Genomic DNA, 19,933 nt, shown 5'->3' on the forward strand with positions numbered 1-19,933 from the left:
GCAAAACACAGAAATGGAGAATAATCCCAGCCAACAATCTTATGTGGGGCCCAGATGGGTGGCACTTGGGCTATCTAACTGGGCCCCAGCCAGTTTTGTCCGCGGTTTCCATGAGGGCCCCACATGGGTCAGCCCAGATGAAACAATGAAATGAACTCTGCTCAGTATGCATACTACAGAGTGCTAAAAATAAGACTGAAGCAGCACTGCAGTTCAGTAGATAATTAAGTAATTAAACTAGTACTGATTGAGCATTAGTGACGAACACCTGCTTAAGAAAAAAGAGACGAGCAGAAACACAACAACTACTATTGACTTCCAGCCACAGCCTGCAAAACAACTGCAAATAAAAGACATTAAATCTCTGAAGATCTCAGCAGAGGAGGATTACACAACTCCACAAACAGCATTACTAGCATCATTATTACTAACCAGACTGACTTTATTTCTGTCAGACTTCTACAAAAGTTTTTGAGAATTACAGAGGTACAGATGTTGGTTTTATTGAAAAGTATATTTGTCACCATTATGGAGAATAACGTTTGCTTTACTTGGGTGGTTGGCCCTTAAAGTTTTAACATTAGTTTTTCTCTGGCTGCTTTAGCTGTGTTTGTATGGCAAGACAAGCAAGAAAAACTGTGATGATGAAGATATAATCATCTATGATTCTAGAGACTGATTTCTAATGGTACAGATGATGTGATAATAACTTCACATTAATAACACTTGACATGTGAGTGTACATGTACACATTCAACAATGCAGAAGAATATTAAAATATATTTTTCACAAAATGCTTTGAGCTCCTGCCTCACAAACACACAGACATCAAGAATCAGTGTATGAATCTCAACAACATGCTGCAATGCATTCTGGGTGCAGCACACAAAGTCAACCATGGTTCCCAGCATGCATTACAGCATGAATTGCGTCACCGTTGTTGAGATTCGTACACTGATTCTTGATGTCTGTGTGTCTGAAAGAGTTGACAGTTACATACCCAAATTCAGAATTTAGTTTTTTTGTTTTAGGATTAGTAATTTGAAAATTTAACCTGTTGATCATAAGCCATTTCCAAACAGTGATGAGCTCAATGAGAAAGACTGCTTTATAATGTTAAAACCTATACTACTATCAATGAACAACTATTATCAGCTGATAATCTTTGAGTCTAACTGTCTTTGCACACAACATGTTTTCTAAATACATTGTGGCAAAGAAAACAAGCACGTAGAGTAGCATAAGAGTCAAGAGCTCTATTAAAGAAAACGTTATTCAGCATAATGGTTTACTTTCAATAAAACATCAACATCTGAACCTCTGTATTTCTCAATAAGAGCTTCTCTAGACAATCTGACAGAAATAACGTCAGTCTGGTTAGTAATGAGTGAAGCTGGTGATGCTGTTTGTGGAGTTGTGTAATCCTCCTCTGCTGAGATCTTCAGAGATTTAATGTCTTTTATTTGCAGTTGTTTTGCAGGCTGTGGCTGGAAGTCAATAGTAGTTGTTGTGTTTCTGCTCGTCTCTTTTTTCTTTAGCAGGTGTTCGTCACTAATGCTCAATCAGTACTAGATTAATCATTTAATTATCTACTGAACTGCAGTGCTGCTTCAGTCTTATTTTTAGCACTCTGTAGTATGCATACTGAGCAGAGTTCATTTCATTGTTTCATCTGGGCTGACCCATGTGGGGCCCTCATGGAAACCGCGGACAAAACTGGCTGGGGCCCAGTTAGATAGCCCAGGTTCCACCCATCTGGGCCCCACATAAGTTTGCTGGCTGGGATTAGTCATTTGTATGTTTGTTCAAAAATCATATTCTGACGGAGCATTCATCTAGTTCATTTTGATAGTGCAAATTGAACAAAGCACTGCAAAGCCTTACACGGAGAGTGGTTTTCTATGGTGCGAGAAAGTCAGAGTTGTGAGATATAAACTCGCAATTGCGAGAAAAAAAGTCAGAATTGCGAGATAAAAAGTCGCAATTGCGATTTTATATCTCAGAATTGTGAGTTTATATCTCAGAATTGCGACTTTATATCTCAGAATTCTGAGGAAAAAAAGTCAGAATTCTGAGATAAAAAGTCGCAGTAACCTTTTTTATTCAGTGGCGGAAACGGGCCTCCATACTATGACGAACGAAACTATGACGAAAATCTATGACGAAAATCTATTGACAAAATGTTAGGGAGGGACGATTCGGGAAGAGATTCATTCAGAAGGAATCTGCTGCGTAGTTAGGAGGTTAGATGCATATATGAACCGGCGGCGGCAGGACATAAAACGTCTCATAAAACGTTCAAAAATGTCAGTATGTGGGAGTAAGAGAAGAGCAGACATATGGATAAATATGATGATGCAAGAGAGAATTCGATTCGGTCCGGTTTTCTGAGCGCAGACACTGAGGCATACAGTACACACAGAAAGCGCGTCTCACAGCGCATGAATACTCTCCCGTCGCATGAATGGAGAAATACACACAAAATTATGTTGAATTGTCCGTTTTGACGAGCATTCACATAAACACAGTCGATTAAGTCTTAAGTGAACGTAAACAGTATGGAGAACGTGTACCGGTACATTGCATCCATTGCAGCTGTGCATTCGGTTTTAAAGGGATAGTAGTCTAATTAAGTTGCTATTGTCTGTGGCATTTATGTTAATCAAGCAACAAAAGAAAGACAAAAAATCACTCACTGCTCTTGATTGAAAAACTTTAGTAGCCCTAAAAATTAATCTAAATTTATTTATAGAAATAAATGTGTGCTTGAAAGAATGAAGAATATGGTAAACAAGTTGCTATAAAAAAATGCATACTTATCCTATGTAACAATTGATATTTCATTAAAAAGAAGACCATGTTCTTGTTCTTTATGAGAAGTGTTTTTATTTAATTTTAACATTAAGGCATGTTGTGTGTCACCGCAGTTACATCGGTGTCTATCATGATAAAACCTTAATATCAAACTTATATAATGAGTTTGGAAATTTTAGAGAAATGCTTAATAAATAACTAAACCCATTAGATTTTAGCCAACAAAATTTACTGTAGATTTAGTCGACTAAAATGTTAAAACTAGACTAAAACTACAAACAATTCAAATGACTAAAATATGACTAAAACTAAATGGTATTTTAGTCAAAAGACTATGACTAAAACTAAATCAAAATTTGCTGTCAAAATTAACACTGATCCAGAGCTCAAATGCTGTCGCCACCTGACTAATGACTGATCTCTGTGTGAATGTCCACAAAACTGGACTATATACAGGTGCATCTCAAAAAATTAGAATATCGTGAAAAGGTTTTCAAAATATAAAAATGTATGGCGGATATTTAGGCCAAAGTGGGTGAAGATAAAAATTGTTGTCATTATTTTATCTTTGTTATTAAAAAAAATGAGAGCAAAGATACACATTACAAATACACACAATATACAAATAAAATAAACCGTGTTTTATTTTCAGGTAGGTTTTCAGGTACGTTCTCTGGAGGGCATGGTTGGCTGAGTCAGTAACCCGGGCTTAAGTGTGGGAGTCCCGGGTTCGGCTGGAGAACAGGTCGGGGTGGTTCTCCGGAGGTAGCCCCGGGGAAGGCGGCGTTGGATAGTGGCCCTGGAGGTCTGCTAACACCCCGAGTTTGGTAGAGTTTGTCCACGTCTGGGTTGAGTTATTCCACGTCAAAGTTTCAACTTTGGGGGGCGCTATCTCCGGCCCTCGAGGGACTTTGGGCTTGGGGAAGGCGGTGTTGGATAAGGGCCCTGGAGGTCTAATTTTGCCCCGAGTTTGGTGGAGTTTGTCCCCGTCTGGGTTGGGTTATTCCCGGTCAAAATTTCAAGTTTGGAGGCCCGTATCTCCGGCTCCCGAGGGACTTTTGTATTTAGCAGGAGCATTCAAGAAACTGAATGAACAAATATAAAAATAAAACACTATATAGATTGATTCCTATTAAAGCAACTGTATTAAAGTTTTTCAGTCAAGAGTAGTGAGTGATTTTTAGGGGTTCAAGTACGAAGTGCTGAAACCCTCTTCTAATTGTAAGGATTTTTTTTTTATTATTATTTTTCTTCGGTAAAACTGATCGTGCAGCCCAAATCGTAAGGCGAGAGAGCTGAAACTTGGTCAGATCGTAGTAGTATTGCTCGCTACTCAGATACAAAGCCTCGCCCCAATTGGCCTAACGGTGGTGCTACAGCGCAAAAAACTAAAAATTTACACATTTTTGGCCGTAGCTTGTACACCGTTTATCATAGACTCAAAATTGTAACATTGTTGCGATCCTTGGGTCAGCCCGAAGAAACTGCACTGAGACAGATTTTCTCTAAAACGCAAAAACGTTTTTTTTTTAGCAAAATTGAGTTATATCTGAGACCTACTTTTGCGAACTAGTCCTAGGTTTTTAACCTGATCGGAATCAAGCCACTTCAGAAATATACCCTGGACTATTCCCTGAACTAAATATTTTTTAGCTCTGTAATCACGTGGCGTTTCACAAATCCACACAATATGTATATCATTTCTATGGAAAATGATCTCAAACTGTAGAACATGTTCATATATTCACACAAACACTAGATCTTCATATCATGTGATAGATCTCCTCATTATGAACAAATTTGCCTCAAGAACCATTGGCGTCAATCAAATTGTTTATTAATTATTCACAAATATGTTAAAAACCTACTTTTGCAAACTATTCCTAGGGTTTTTTCTTGGAAGACCTACTTTTGCGAACTAGTCTCTGGTTTTTCACTCAATCAAACCACTGCAGTAATATTCTCTGGACTGTCTAGATCAATAATTATCAAAAAAGTTGAATTTTGTCCTTTGGTTAGCTATAACGGGTCATTTGGAAAAGGGGCGTGGCCACGTATACCCAAAAACTTATAAAACCTAAACGAAAACTCAAAATTTTACAAAACATGGTGAAAATATGTGTCAGATGACTCTTAACAAGTATGCAAAGTTTCATAGAGATCAGACCATAGGTGGCGCTATAACAGTTAAAAAGGTTTCAAAAACACAAGATTTCTATGGTAAATGGCCTCAAATTGTTAAAAATTGCTCATATATTCACACAATCACTAGATATTCATATCATACGATAGATCCTCTCATTCTGATCAACTTTGCCTCTAGGATCACTGCTGTCAATCAAACTGTTATGTAAATATTTGAGATTATTTAAAAAAAACTACTTTTGTGAACTAGCCCTCGGTTTTTAATTCAAAATAAATAAAAACACTGCAGTACTATTTTCTAGACTCTCTAGGTCAATTATTATCAAAAAATGTTAATCATACATTTGGACAACTGTAAACCGGTCATTTTATAATATGTTCTTTACATAGTGTACCCAAAGGCCTATAATTCCAAAAAGAAAGCCTAAAACTTCTCTACAAACTGTGTAAAATGATGCATAATTTCATTCTAAACAAACAAGCAAGCAAAATTTAAGAGAGATTGGGCAAAAGATAACACTATAACAGTTATAAAGGTTAAAACACAGTGTTGTATGAGAAATTGCAATTTATAACCACTAGATGGCAGCGGAAGACCACTAATGGACTTATTAAACTTTAAAACAGTACTGTTCATATGTTTACTTATGAATTCATACAAACTTAAACATTATGAAATCACTGTTATAACATTTTAAATCTCATTGAGTCAAAGTTTACCATTTTGTTCATACAGACATATCAGTTTTTACAATTTTGCCAGATTACAGTGAAACCTGAAAATGACATATAAACTCTTAAAAAGAAAAGACTTGCAATAAGTTTTGTGTCACCTATCACTTATTTCAAATATCTATATCTGCAACAAAATGTGTGTGCATGTATGTGTGTGTGTGTGTGTAAATTTGCTTATAGAGTATTAATATGCTAGTTTAATCATTTAATTTCAATTTGTGTGTGTGTTGTGTCTGTGAGCCTGTTCTCGATTTTGAATGTGTTTAACTGTCAGCCATACATCCAAGTGCTTGAACCCCAGTAATTGCTGCTTGCAGCTATATTTAGGGGCCAAGCACCGAAGGTGCGGAGGCACCTATTGAAACCGTTAGATTTATTATTAGGGGCCAAGCACGAAGGTGCGGAGGCACCTATTGAAACCGTTAGATTTCTTATTAGGGGCCAATCAAGGTGCGGAGGCACCTATTGAAACCGTTAGATTTATTAGGGGCCAAGCAATCGAAGGTGCGGAGGCACCTATTGAAACCGTTAGATTTCTTATTATTAGGGGCCAAGCATCAAGGTGCGGAGGCACCTATTGAAACCGTTAGATTTCTTATTATTCTTCTTCTTCTTCTTCTTCCGTAGTGAAGTCAATGGCAGCCCATAAAACCGATTGCGGGAAAGTTGTATAATTTGGCACACTGATAGAGGACAGTCTCAATAGTAACCACAGCAAATTTGGAGTCTCTAACTCAAACTCTCTAGCGCCACCACTTGTCCAAAGATTCACTTTTGAAATGCTAATAACTTTTGAACCGTAAGTCACAAAATGAAAATTCCTTTTCCTCGTATTCTTTGGCTCAAGCCGAGTCGAATGAAGTCCAAAATTCAAAAATCGTAAGGTTTAGTTTTTTCGCTATATTCAATTGTTCAGTAAAACCTACTTTGTCGAACTCGTCCTAGACGATTAGTCCGATTCTCACCAAATTTGGCTCAGATCATCTACAGACCATGGAGGCAAAAGTTATGGAATTCAAGTCGATTCGTCAAGCGTTTTGAAAAACATGCTAACGAATTTGCCGAAAACCACGCAAAATGGATCTGAGGCTATATCTCCGCAACAGTTTGGCATATTGAGACGAAACTTGGTGGGTGTTATAACAAGCATGACCTGAGGCTACCTGCAGTGTTTCGGCACTGTGCCCCTAGTGGTCAGGAGATATGAAAATGCATATTTTTGCTTATAACTTGTGAACGGTTAGGCTAAAATCACAAAACTGGTCTCTTTAGATTCGTGCATCATGCCGAGTCCAACCATATAAAATTTTCCCATGTCAGCCATTTTGGCCGTCGGCCATGTTGAATTCGTCGTAAAATGCTATATTTTACGAACGCATTAACTTATCGTCACGAAACTCAGTGTGGTTCTTCGCCCCACGCCTGATGGTACTCAAAAGTTTGGGGACAGCGCCACCTTTTGGTCAAAAGTTATAATGAAATTTCTAAAATGCTAATAACTTTTGCTTACATTAGCCTATTGTAATCAAACTGATGTTGATAGATTCCTTGGGTCATGCCGAGATCATCGATACCAATTTTGCAATAATTGGCTAAACTTCCTGTCCGCCATTTTGATTCATGTTGAAAACCTACTTTTTCGAACTCCTCCTAGACCGTAAGTCGGATTTTCACGAAATTTGACTCGGATCATCTTCAGACCATGCTGGCAAAAGTTATGGATTTTGTGTCGATATATTTCACGGTTTTCGTTTGGCGCATCAACGAATTGGCTGGAAAGATGCTACACTGCATCTGAGGCTGTATCTCAGCGAAACTTTGACATATTCGCACCAAATTTTGTACGTGACATTGTGACCTCACACTGACCACGCTACATAAGTTTGGTAACGGTGCCACCTATTGGTCAAGAGTAATAAACCATTAATTAATCATTAATAATGAAATTTCCAAACATGCTAATAACTTTTGACTGCATTAGCCGATTGTAATGAAACTGTTCTCAAATTATTCCTTGGGTCATGCCGACAACATACATACCAATTATGTCATAATAAGCCGAACTTTCTTTCCGCCATTTTGATTTATGTGGAAAACATACTTTTTCGAACTCCTCCTAAACCGTTTGTCCGATTTTCACCAAATTTGAATCATATCATCTCCAGACCATGCTGACGAAAAGTTATGGATTTCGTGTCGATAGACAAAACCGTTTTCGCATACAACAGCAACGAATTTGCGGCATGATGCCAAAATGACAGTTGAGACTGTATCTCTGCAATGCTTTGGCGTATTGACACCAAACTTTGTGTGTGCCATTGTCACCTCACACAGAACACACCACATCGATTTGAAAATGGTGACACCTATTGGTCAAAATTGATAAGCCAATAACTGATATTGCTATAGCTTTATATGTGATTTTTCAGCCGTTTGACAAAAACATCCTAAAATGGCTTCAATTACTCATTTCTGCATACAACAGCAACAAATTTGTGGCATGACGCCATTATGACACTTGAGGCTGTATCTCTGCAATGCTTTGGCGTATTGACACCAAACTTTGTGTGTGCCATTGTCACCTCACAAAGAACAGACCACATCGATTTGATAACAGCGCCACCTATTAGTCAAATGTGATAAGCCAAGAAATCATATTGCTATAGCTTTATATATGATTTTTCAGCCGTTTTGACTAAAAACATCCTAAAATGGCTTCAAATACTCATTTCTGCACACAACAGCAACGAATTTGTGGCATGACGCCATTATGACACTTGAGGCTGTATCTCTGAAATGCTTTGGCATATTGACACCAAACTTTGTGTGTGCCATTGTCACCTCACACAGAACACACCAAATCGATTTGATGACAGCGCCACCTATCGGTCAAACGTGATAAGCCTATAAATCATATTGCTATAGGTTTATATGTGATTTTTCAGCCTTTTTCACAAAAAATATCCTAAAATGGCTTCAATTACTCATTTCTGCAGTTGGTTTGTTGTTTGCTTCTGTACTGCTTGGCCCCGTGATTGCTGCTTGCAGCTATATTTCTTCTTCTTCTTCTTCCGCCACGAAGTCAATGGCAGCCCATAGAACCGATTGCGGGAAAGTTGTATAAGTTGGCACACTGATAGAGGACAGTCTCAATAGTATCCTCAGCAATTTTGGAGTCTCTAACTCAAACTCTCTAGCGCCACCACTTGTCCAAAGTTTCACTTTTGAAATGCGAATAACTTTTGAACCATAAGCCACAATATGAAAATTCCTTTTTCCTCGTATTCTTTGGCTCAAGCCGAGTCGAATGAAGTCCAAAATTCAAAAATCGTAAGGTTTAGTTTTTTCGCTATATTCAATTGTTCGTAAAACCTACTTTGTCGAACTCGTCCTAGACGATTAGTCCGATTCTCACCAAATTTGGCTCAGATCATCTACAGACCATGGAGGCAAAAAGTTATGGAATTCAAGTCGATTCGTTCAAGCGTTTTCGAAAAACATGCTAACGAATTTGCCGAAAACCACGCAAAAATGGATCTGAGGCTATATCTCCGCAACACTTTGGCATATTGAGACGAAACTTGGTGGGTGTTATAACAAACATGACCTGAGGCTACCTGCAGTGTTTCGGCGCTGTGCCCCCTAGTGGTCAGGAGATATGAAAAATGCATATTTTTGCTTATAACTTGTGAACGGTTAGGCTAAAAATCACAAAACTGATCTCTTTAGATTCGGTGCATCATGCCGAGTCCAACCATATAAAATTTTCCCATGTCAGCCATTTTGGCCGTCGGCCATGTTGAATTTCGTCGTAAAATGCTATATTTTACGAACGCATTAACATATCGTTACGAAACTCAGAGTGGTTCTTCGGCCCCATGCCCTGATGGTACTCAAAAAGTTTGGGGACAGCGCCACCTTTTGGTCAAAAGTTATAATGAAATTTCTAAAAATGCTAATAACTTTTGCTTACATTAGCCTATTGTAATCAAACTGATGTTGATAGATTCCTTGGGTCATGCCGAGATCATCGATACCAATTTTGCAATAATTGGCTAAACTTCCTGTCCGCCATTTTGATTCATGTTGAAAACCTACTTTTTCGAACTCCTCCTAGACCGTAAGTCCGATTTTCACGAAATTTGACTCGGATCATCTTCAGACCATGCTGACAAAAAGTTATGGATTTTGTGTCGATATATTTCACGGTTTTCGTTTGGCGCATCAACAAATTGGTTGGAAAGATGCTACACTGCACCTGAGGCTGTATCTCAGCGAAACTTTGACATATTCGCACCAAATTTTGTACGTGACATTGTGACCTCACACTGACCACGCTACATAAGTTTGGTAACGGTGCACCCTATTGGTCAAGAGTAATAAACCATTAATTAATCATTAATAATGAAATTTCCAAACATGCTAATAACTTTTGACTGCATTAGCCGATTGTAATGAAACTGTTCTCAAATTATTCCTTGGGTCATGCCGACAACATACATACCAATTAGCCGAACTTTCTTTCCGCCATTTTGATTTATGTGGAAAACATACTTTTTCGACCTCCTCCTAAACCGTTTGTCCGATTTTCACCAAATTTGAATCATATCATCTCCAGACCATGCTGACTAAAAGTTATGGATTTCGTGTCGATAGACAAAACCGTTCTCGCATACCACAGCAACGAATTTGAGGCATGATGCCAAAATGACAGTTGAGACTGTATCTTTGCAATGCTTTGGCGTATTGACACCAAACTTTGTGTGTGCCATTGTCACCTCACACAGAACACACCACATCGATTTGAAAATGGTGACACCTATTGGTCAAAATTGATAAGCCAATAACTCATATTGCTATAGCTTTATGTGAGATTTTTCAGCCGTTTTGACAAAAAACATCCTAAAATGGCTTCAATTACTCATTTCTGCATACAACAGCAACAAATTTGTGGCATGACGCCATTATGACACTTGAGGCTGTATCTCTGCAATGCTTTGGCGTATTGACACCAAACTTTGTGTGTGCCATTGTCACCTCACAGAGAACACACCACATCGATTTGAAAATGGTGACACCTATTGGTCAAAATTGATAAGCCAATAACTCATATTGCTATAGCTCTATGTGATTTTTCAGCCGTTTTGACTAAAAACATCCTAAAATGGCTTCAATGACCAATTTCTGCAGTTGGTCTGTTGCTTGCTTCTGTAGTGCTTGGCCCCGTGATTGCTGCTTGCAGCTATATTTATTCTTCTTCTTCTTCCGCCACGAAGTCAATGGCAGCCCATAGAACCGATTGCGGGAAAGTTTTATAATTTGGCACACTGATAGAGGACAGTGTCAATAGTAACCACAGCAAATTTGGAGTCTCTAACTCAAACTCTCTAGCGCCACCACTTGTCCAAAATTTCACTTTTGAAATGCTAATAACTTTTTAACCGTAAGCCACAAAATGAAAATTCCTTTTTACTCGTATTCTTTGGCTCAAGCCGAGTCGAATGAAGTCCAAAATTCAAAAATCGTAAGGTTTAGTTTTTTCGCTATATTGAATTGTTCGTAAAACCTACTTTGTCGAACTCGTCCTAGACGATTAGTCCGATTCTCACCAAATTTGGCTCAGATCATCTACAGACCATGGAGGCAAAAAGTTATGGAATTCAAGTCGATTCGTTCAAGCGTTTTCGAAAAACATGCTAACGAATTTGCCGAAAACCACGCAAAAATGGATCTGAGGCTATATCTCCGCAACGGTTTGGCGTATTGAGACGAAACTTGGTGTGTGTTGTAACAAGCATGTCCTGAGGCTACGTGCAGTGTTTCGGCGCTGTGCCCCCTAGTGGTCAGGAGATATGAAAAATGCATATTTTTGCTTATAACTTGTGAACGGTTAGGCTAAAAATCACAAAACTGGTCTCTTTAGATTCGGTGCATCATGCCGAGTACAACCATATAAAATTTTCCCATGTCAGCCATTTTGGCCGTCGGCCATGTTGAATTTTGTCGTAAAATGCTATATTTTACGAACGCATTAACTTATCGTTACGAAACTCAGTGTGGTTCTTCGGCCCCACGCCCTGATGGTACTCAAAAAGTTTGGGTACAGCGCCACCTATCGGTCAAACGTGATAAGCCTATAAATCATATTGCTATAATTTTGTACGTGACATTGTGACCTCACACTGACCACGCTACATAAGTTTGGTAACATCGCCACCTATTGGTCAAGAGTAATAAACCATTAATTAATCATTAATTATGACATTTCCAAACATGCTAATAACTTTTGACTGCATTAGCCGATTGTAATGAAACTGTTCTCAAATTATTCCTTGGGTCATGCCGACAACATACATACCAATTATGTCATAATAAGCCGAACTTTCTTTCCGCCATTTTGATTTATGTGGAAAACATACTTTTTCGAACTCCTCCTAAACCGGTTGTCCGATTTTCACCAAATTTGAATCATATCATCTTCAGACCATGCTAACCAAAAGTTATGGATTTTGTGTCGATAGACAAAACCGTTTTCGCATACAACAGCAACGAATTTGAGGCATGATGCCAAAATGACAGTTGAGACTGTATCTCTGCAATGCTTTGGCGTATTGACACCAAACTTTGTGTGTGCCATTGTCACCTCACACAGAACACACCACATCGATTTGAAAATGGTGACACCTATTGGTCAAAATTGATAAGCCAATAACTCATATTGCTATAGCTTTATATGTGATTTTTCAGCCGTTTTGACAAAAAACATCCTAAAATGGCTTCAATTACTCATTTCTGCATACAACAGCAACAAATTTGTGGCATGGCGCCATTATGACGCTTGAGGCTGTATCTCTGCAATGCTTTGGCGTATTGACACCAAACTTTGTGTGTGCCATTGTCACCTCACACAGAACACACCAAATCGATTTGATGACAGCGCCACCTATCGGTCAAACGTGATAAGCCAATAAATCATATTGCTATAGGTTTATATGTGATTTTTCAGCCGATTTCACAAAAAATATCCTAAAATGGCTTCAATTACTAATTTCTGCAGTTGGTTTGTTGTTTGCTTCTGTACTGCTTGGCCCCGTGATTGCTGCTTGCAGCTATATTTCTCTTTGTGTTTGGTGTTTTATTAACATTAAAGGAATAATTCACCCCACAATTAAAATAGACTAGTGTTTTATTTTTATACCTTCATTTACTCAAAAGTTGTTTTAAACCTGAATGAGTTTCTTTCTTCTGCTGAAAATAAATGCTGTTTTGAAGAAGGTGGAAAGCCAAACAGTTGCTGGTCAACAGTGACTTCCATAGTACTACTTTTTTCCTACTGTTAAAGTTAATGTGGACCAGCAACTGTCTGGTTACCCACATTCTTCAAAATATCTTCTTTTGTGTTCAGCACAAGAAAGAAATTAATACGGGTTTGGGACAACATGTGAGTGAATAAATAATGGCAGAAATAAAATTTTAGGGTGAACTATCCCTTTAATTACAGTAGGCAGCATGTTTAGTTCTGTCCCTTTAAGACCTGCACGCATCTAATATACAGGCACGCATCCTTCTCTCTCGTCTGTTTACTTTAATTTTAGACATAACCAACTGAGTCTATATGTAAACCTTGTGTGTTTTGACAGTATTAGCACAAAACATAACTTAGTTCAGTAATCAGGCGCTGTTTGACGGGCTTTTTAGAATTTGGGTAAAGTTGGTTTTATATTCGCACATTCACAACATTCCCAGACAGCATACGTACGTCTGGCCGACGTCGGCCCGATGTACAAAATTTCGTCGGCACGATGTCGCTCAGGGATCGTTTGCTAATCGGCAATACGTCGCCGCGACGTCGGCCTCTGATGGGATATGCCCTCCGGCCGATGTTGGGATGACGCAGCTGTAAATCCCGGCCGCTCTGCGTGGACGCGGTTCACCGGCGTTTTGCTCATCGTTACGGACCACCTGCAGCTGCCGCCGCTGGTTTATAATAAAACAATACACACCACTCTCAAGAACAGCTGCAACTTTATTAATATTTTCATTTAACACATTACACATACAAATACATTTACATTTACCAGATGTTTTGATCAAAAGCGGATAATTCACGATTATTTGTAGTCTTTTGAAAATTAACCATGATTTTACCACAGCATTTGCAGTAAACCATAGTAAACTCAAAATCAACCATAGTTTTACTACAATCACCATGGTTTAACTATGACTGTTGCAGTAAAACCATAGTAAGTACAAAATAACCATTACTATAGCATTTAAAGTAGTAAAACCATAGTAAAAATAAAATCTACCATAGTTTTACTACAGTAACCATGGTTTAACTATGACTGTTGCAGTAAAACCATAGTAACTACAAAATAACCGTTACTACAGCATTTGCAGTAAAACCATAGTTACAACATTTACCATAATTTCAAAAACTATGGTCACTATAGTCATAGTTACCAGTTTTACTGAAGTATTACTACAATGTTACTATAGTAGAATATGACATCGAAGCATGGTTTCAAAAAAAAAAAAAAAAACACATGGTTACTATAATCATGCTTGCTACAGTTTTACTATAGTAAAACCATGGTTAAATATTGTATAAGTATAGCACTTTTCACAATACTTATCATTTCAAAGTAGGTTTACAGAATATGCATATTTCAAGGTTACAATTTAAAAACATCCTTTAATCAGCCAGAGGTGACTGAGACTCACTGGGGAAGACCATCTTCTGGCAACAAAATAATGTCCATATGACAGTAGTTCATAAAACAAGTCAAACAGCACACTGTCAGCATCGAAGGCTATCTTCATGGCAAAAACTGAGTTACAATAATACAACAGTTGCATAAACACAAATTAAAAACCAGGCAAACAATAAATAAGCAGTTAAAAATTTTAAATAGCATGATAAAAATTCTGAAATATTTTTATTTAAAGTCTCTATTTTTGTGTTCAGTTAAACATTATCCTTCAACATTATTAAAGGGTAAGTTCAACAATTTTCAGTCCATTTTGTATTGTTACAATGTTGGTAACATATGTAAAAGAACAATGTTTATTCTTTCTCCAAGATACCCAGTGTATTTGTCAGCAAAACTGATGCAAAACAGCATTTTTTCATTTAGATGCTGCAGAAGTGTTTGTGTCATTTTGTCAAAACTCATTTCATTTTGCGTCATTTTGCGAAGTGCTGCTTACAAATAAAAGGGGACAAATAGGGTCTATTTAACTCAGAGAAAGAGTAAATATTGTTCATTTACAGATATTACAGACGTTGCAATAATACAATAGCGGGTTGAAAATTGTCAAACTTACCCTTATAGGCAATATAGGGATAATATTTGTTTTGTGTGTCCAGTGTTTTGTGTGTCCATGTACAGTTGCCGTCATCTGTAGTCTTTGTGAGTGTTGGCATCTTCACAAGTGAGTTTGGATCCAAACTGGAGCTGGCTTCATCTCTAGTAACCTCAGGATGGGCATCCTAAGATAGAAACAGGAAATCAAAAGAAGAAAGTTTAGCATAGCTGCTGTTCATATTATTCAGACATATAACTGGAGTGCAAGGTTATCAGATGTGTTGTGTGAATACTTGGCTAAAACTACACATGCCACAGTATATTTAAGTGGGTGGAACATCATATTTGTAATTTACACTACTGTTAAATGTTTGGGGTCAGTAAGATTTTTTTACGTCTTTGAGAGAAGTCTCTTCTGCTCACAAAGGCTGCATTTATTTGATCAAAATGAAGTAAAAACTATTTAACAACAGTTTTCTGCATATTATGCAATATAATTTATTTCTGTGATCAAAGCAGAACATTCATTACGCCAGTCTTCAGTGTCACATGATCCTTCAGAAATCATTCTGATACGCTGATTTGCTGCTCAAGAAACATTTCTGATTATTATCAATGTCAAATGCTGTACTGTTTTAAAACTTTATTCACCAAAGAATCCTGGAAAAATGAAGCAGCACAGCTGTTTTCAACGCTGATAAGAATCAGAAAATTAAAATGATTTCTGAAGGATCATGTGACACAAAATTCAGCTTTATCATCACAGGAATAAATTATATAAATAGAAAACAGTTATTTTAAATTGTAGTAAATTGTAATAATTTCATACATTAAACTGTGGTTGGCATAAGAGACTTTCAAAAACATAAAAAAAACAAAATAATCATACCAACCCAAACTTATGAAACGGTGTGTATGTTCGAGACTTTACTTACTAGTCCTGCGGTTTATAGCATCTTGGTGATGTTGTCTTACAGGAGTTCACACTGACTCTGCTGAGGTGCAGCAGGCCATCAGCACTGAAGAATCTAGGAACAAAACAAGCAATTTGACACAGAGCAAACAATATTTAGTTTGCAACTCCAGATTTATTAGAAGGAAACGAGCTAGAGCAGCAGTAAAATGCAGATAAAAGAAAGAATAATATATATAGCAATATAATAACATATACATATATAACTAATACTACTAATAATATAATCTTAAGATAACAGAATCTATGTTTTTAGTTTTAGGTCGAGTGTCACTTATGTTCAGATAAAATCTTACTAAACAAGTCTCTAGTTTTGTGTTCAGTTAAACATTATCTTCAACATTATTAAAGGGTAAGCTAAAACATTTTCAGTCCATTTTGTATTGTTACAATGTTGGTAATATATGTAAAAGAACAATGCTTATTCTTTCTCCGAGATACCCAGTTACAAGCATTAGTGACAGAATCATCAGCCAATCAAATTTTGAAGTTCAATGACAGCCCGCCCTCTGGGTCTAGTGATGTGCCCAGTGCTACCCCCAGCATTATACCGCCCTTTTAGTCAGGGATTTCCAAGGTACGAAAGTGAAATTCAATGAAAAGAAAATGACAGCTGCAGTCATCGGCGCCTACACCAGATCTTGTTGCCTAGCTACTAAAAACACCTTTTCAAGGCGCTCTTTTGAAGACAAACGAGAATAACTGAGAAAGGAAGGCCTACACCCAAACTGAATTCACTAACAAAGGCCAGCAAAGTTTTTATGCGCCATTTCAAAGATTGCAACTATGAGTGGCTAACAGCTAGCACCGAGCACAAGTTATTTTGTTGACGTGTTTACTTTTTAATCCAAGTAAAGAGGCATGGAATGATAGACTCAGGGACTTTATTTACACGTGACAGGCGAGTGCTTTATTATTTGATGAGTATTGTATCATGCACATTGTTATGGAGGTGTACATGGTGCGTTGATAATACTGTGGTGTGTGTGTGGATGTCCAGCATTTGTACAGTTTTGCTGCTTTGGGCACGTTGTCATTTTAGAGTGACGTGAATGTGCATAGTGACTTGTGTATTGGCAGATTACTTTTACTGATCATGATGTAGGAAATTTACTCTGCATTTAACCCACCTAATCTAGCCTACTGTTGAAATTGTTGATCAGCAGTCATTGTTGTTGAGAGCCTGTGTGCGGCATAATATGTGCATTACGCATATGCTACATTAGCTGTAACAGAGATGTGTAAAATGTGTACATGTAGTTTACAGTTGCTTACTGAAGGCCCTGACTGAAACCCCACGGTACGCCGCTGTCTGACAGTAGGTTCACTCCAACTCTGCTGGGTGCAGCAGGCCATCAGCACTGAAGAATCTAGGAAAGAAACAAGCAATCTGTCACAGAGCCAACAATATTTAGTTTGCAACTCCAGGTTTATTAGAAGGAAACGAGCTAGAGCAGCAGTAAAATGCAAATAAAAGAAAGAATAATATATAACAATTATTAACAAATATATATATACACACATACACACACAACAAATTCTACTACTATACTACTAATAACAACATAATCTTAATATAACAGAATCTATGTTTTTAGTTTTAGGTTGAGTGTCACTTACGTTTTGATGTCAAGGCCTTCTTAAAATTGGCTAAATATATTTTGAAAATGCACATTAATATATTTCATGATCTATATTTCAGCTTCTTCAGTTCACCTGTTTTTTTCTAAGTCAGTAGCTCCTTCAGAAATGTTGAAATCTTGGAGCTTCCCTTCTGTTATGTAGAGTTTCTTTCTGTCCTCCTGAAATCACAGAACAATTTTTATTAATATTTGTTTACCATGAAATATCAAAACTTGTTTTCAGTCGATTACACTCTCCATGTAAGTGATGTCATCGATTCAGTAAAGTCTTTTCCAACAACCCTTGACAAATCGCCAGCAAAACCTTTACAGAGCTAACAAAATCTCTCATATGGGTAGCTGACATATCAATGTGTCCTATGGTGTGACAGCCAAAAAAATTTAAAAAAATTAAATTAAAATAAACTAACATTGAAGATAAACCTCTCTCATGCTATTTGTAACTCTAAGAATGAAGATACATTTTTCTCAAGTTATTTGTAGTTTTTTCTTCTACATTTTTGCTGTCACACCGTAGGACACAGTCCAATTTTTATTTTATTCGAATATTTGATTAAAAGCCCAGAGTTTCATAAACACGAGCTCAATCTAGAGTTAGCCTACCTGAAAACTGCTAAGATGCTAACAGACTTTTTCGAAGACACTAAACCATTTCTATAAAATAAATATTTAATTGAAACATGTCAATAACAAGTAAGAAACGTGTCAGGGACGTTTGTATGTAATATTTGTGTGATTAAGTGTAGGGACTATACAGTACTTACCTGAAATCAGTGAAAACCGCAGCGCGAGACGGAGATTACTGTTCGCCAGTAGTTGTGTCAAAGCCCCGTTTCCATGGCAACTCTGCTCCCCGCTCGCGCAGAGCTCAACGCGCACACAGCATTTACACAAATAAACATATAGGATTAAAATATTACATTAATAAATTACAGTCTCGTTCAATTAATATTCAATAATGAACTTAAAACTCAATTTGTAGTTCAAAAGCAACAGCAACAATAGCTCACCGTATAGAGACGGATTCTGCCTGTAAAAGAGTGAAAAACACGGCGAAAAAGCAGTTAGGACTTCTCTTTAATAATCCGCTTTAACATTTCCCCTCAGAGAAATGGCTGGAAACGCATTAAGGCATAAATATTAATTTTAAAAATCGCTAGCGTGACCGTTAGCTAAACAAGTTAGTTGGAAATTAGCCACAGTCTCTTCACCTGTGCTGTAGCACACCAAATGTGCCTAACTAGTACCTTTTAAGTGTCACAGAGTTAACAAAGTAGTATTTTTTTTGTAATTTAGCTGAAGTGAAATCTTACCTGAAAGCACAGATGTCACCGGGATGAGTGTCTTCTCTCTGTGGGTTGCTAAGAGACGAATAACTGGGCTCGAGCACAAACAGAAAAGCGCGGCATCGGCCTGCGGTCGTGAACCGACTCAGAGCCGACGACTGATGAGCTGGAAAACAGAGCACTGACCGAATTATATCGACCTACGCCTGGCCGATGTTTATTAGATGTTTCAGGTAGTGAGGCCGACGTTTCGATATTGGGCCGACGTCGGCCAGACGTACGTGTGCTGTCTGGGATTCACACATTTCCACGTTCAATAACTTTCTAATTATATGTGCAATAAAGTTTTTTATTTTTATTTTTGCAAATTCTAATCAGCGACATCATTGTCAACCTACTAATTTTTTTATTTTTTTTATTTTTATAAAACCAACTTTACCCAAGTCCCAAGCTGACTGAAAACGAAAGTATTTTCCATCTTTCAGACGCTGAGGTCTCTGCAGAGCAAAAGTGGGTGTTTCTGAATTGCTGGGTGTTTTCAAGCTGCTGGGTGTTTCTAAATCATGCAATCAAAATGATCCCCCTGACCTAACCCCACCCCTAAACCTACCGTCACTATGACGTCAGCCAATCAGGTAACATGGTCGAAAAATGCCCCGATCTGGTAACTCCCATTACTTTGCTGCAGAGACCTATACTTGGACTATTCGAAGCTCGAGCTCAGATCAAAACCGTTATACGATCCCAGATTGCTTTTTCTGTAAGGTAAGAGTCAAGAAGTCTGAATCTGTTTGTACCTCAACTCTAATGGTTTTATGCTGTGAAAATGACTGCTGTGAAAGTGAATTTAATGTTGCCTACAGCTGATGAGTGAAGTGCGTCATCACATCTGCTGGTGTGAAAAGCTTAACGTGAATCATATTTACTGGGCAGATGAGCCCAAAATATCTACACTACCTAAATTGCACGTTGCTTTTCTTCCCATAGAAGCCCATTATATAAAACGTTTAGCGTGAAGGAGAAAAAAAA

General features: G+C 37.6%; 1 protein-coding gene and 1 long non-coding RNA gene across 5 annotated transcripts in view; one reads left to right on the forward strand and one right to left on the reverse strand.

Moving 5' to 3' along the window:
• LOC131529676 (GTPase IMAP family member 8-like) overlaps positions 1 to 19,933 on the forward strand; it is a 41,193-nt gene that overhangs the window by 16,540 nt on the left and 4,720 nt on the right. For 2 of the 4 annotated variants that reach the window (XM_058759491.1, XM_058759494.1), the window contains one exon: positions 3,467 to 3,641. The exons of 1 other annotated variant lie outside the window; for it this stretch is intronic. The gene's annotated coding sequence lies outside the window, so the exon portion shown is untranslated. Of the gene's footprint in view, positions 1 to 3,466; positions 3,642 to 19,389; positions 19,670 to 19,933 lie in introns of all 4 variants that reach the window. One more of the 4 variants, XM_058759493.1, reaches the window with a different exon arrangement.
• On the reverse strand, positions 13,118 to 19,397 carry LOC131529688 (uncharacterized). The gene is made up of 5 exons (XR_009268168.1): positions 18,383 to 19,397; positions 17,692 to 17,777; positions 17,251 to 17,345; positions 15,938 to 16,030; positions 13,118 to 15,187 (listed from the first exon to the last, which is right to left on the reverse strand). It is a non-coding gene; the product is annotated as an uncharacterized LOC131529688 (long non-coding RNA).

The sequence above is a fragment of the Onychostoma macrolepis genome, chromosome 22, assembly GCF_012432095.1.
Source record: "Onychostoma macrolepis isolate SWU-2019 chromosome 22, ASM1243209v1, whole genome shotgun sequence".
NCBI lineage: Eukaryota > Metazoa > Chordata > Actinopteri > Cypriniformes > Cyprinidae > Onychostoma > Onychostoma macrolepis.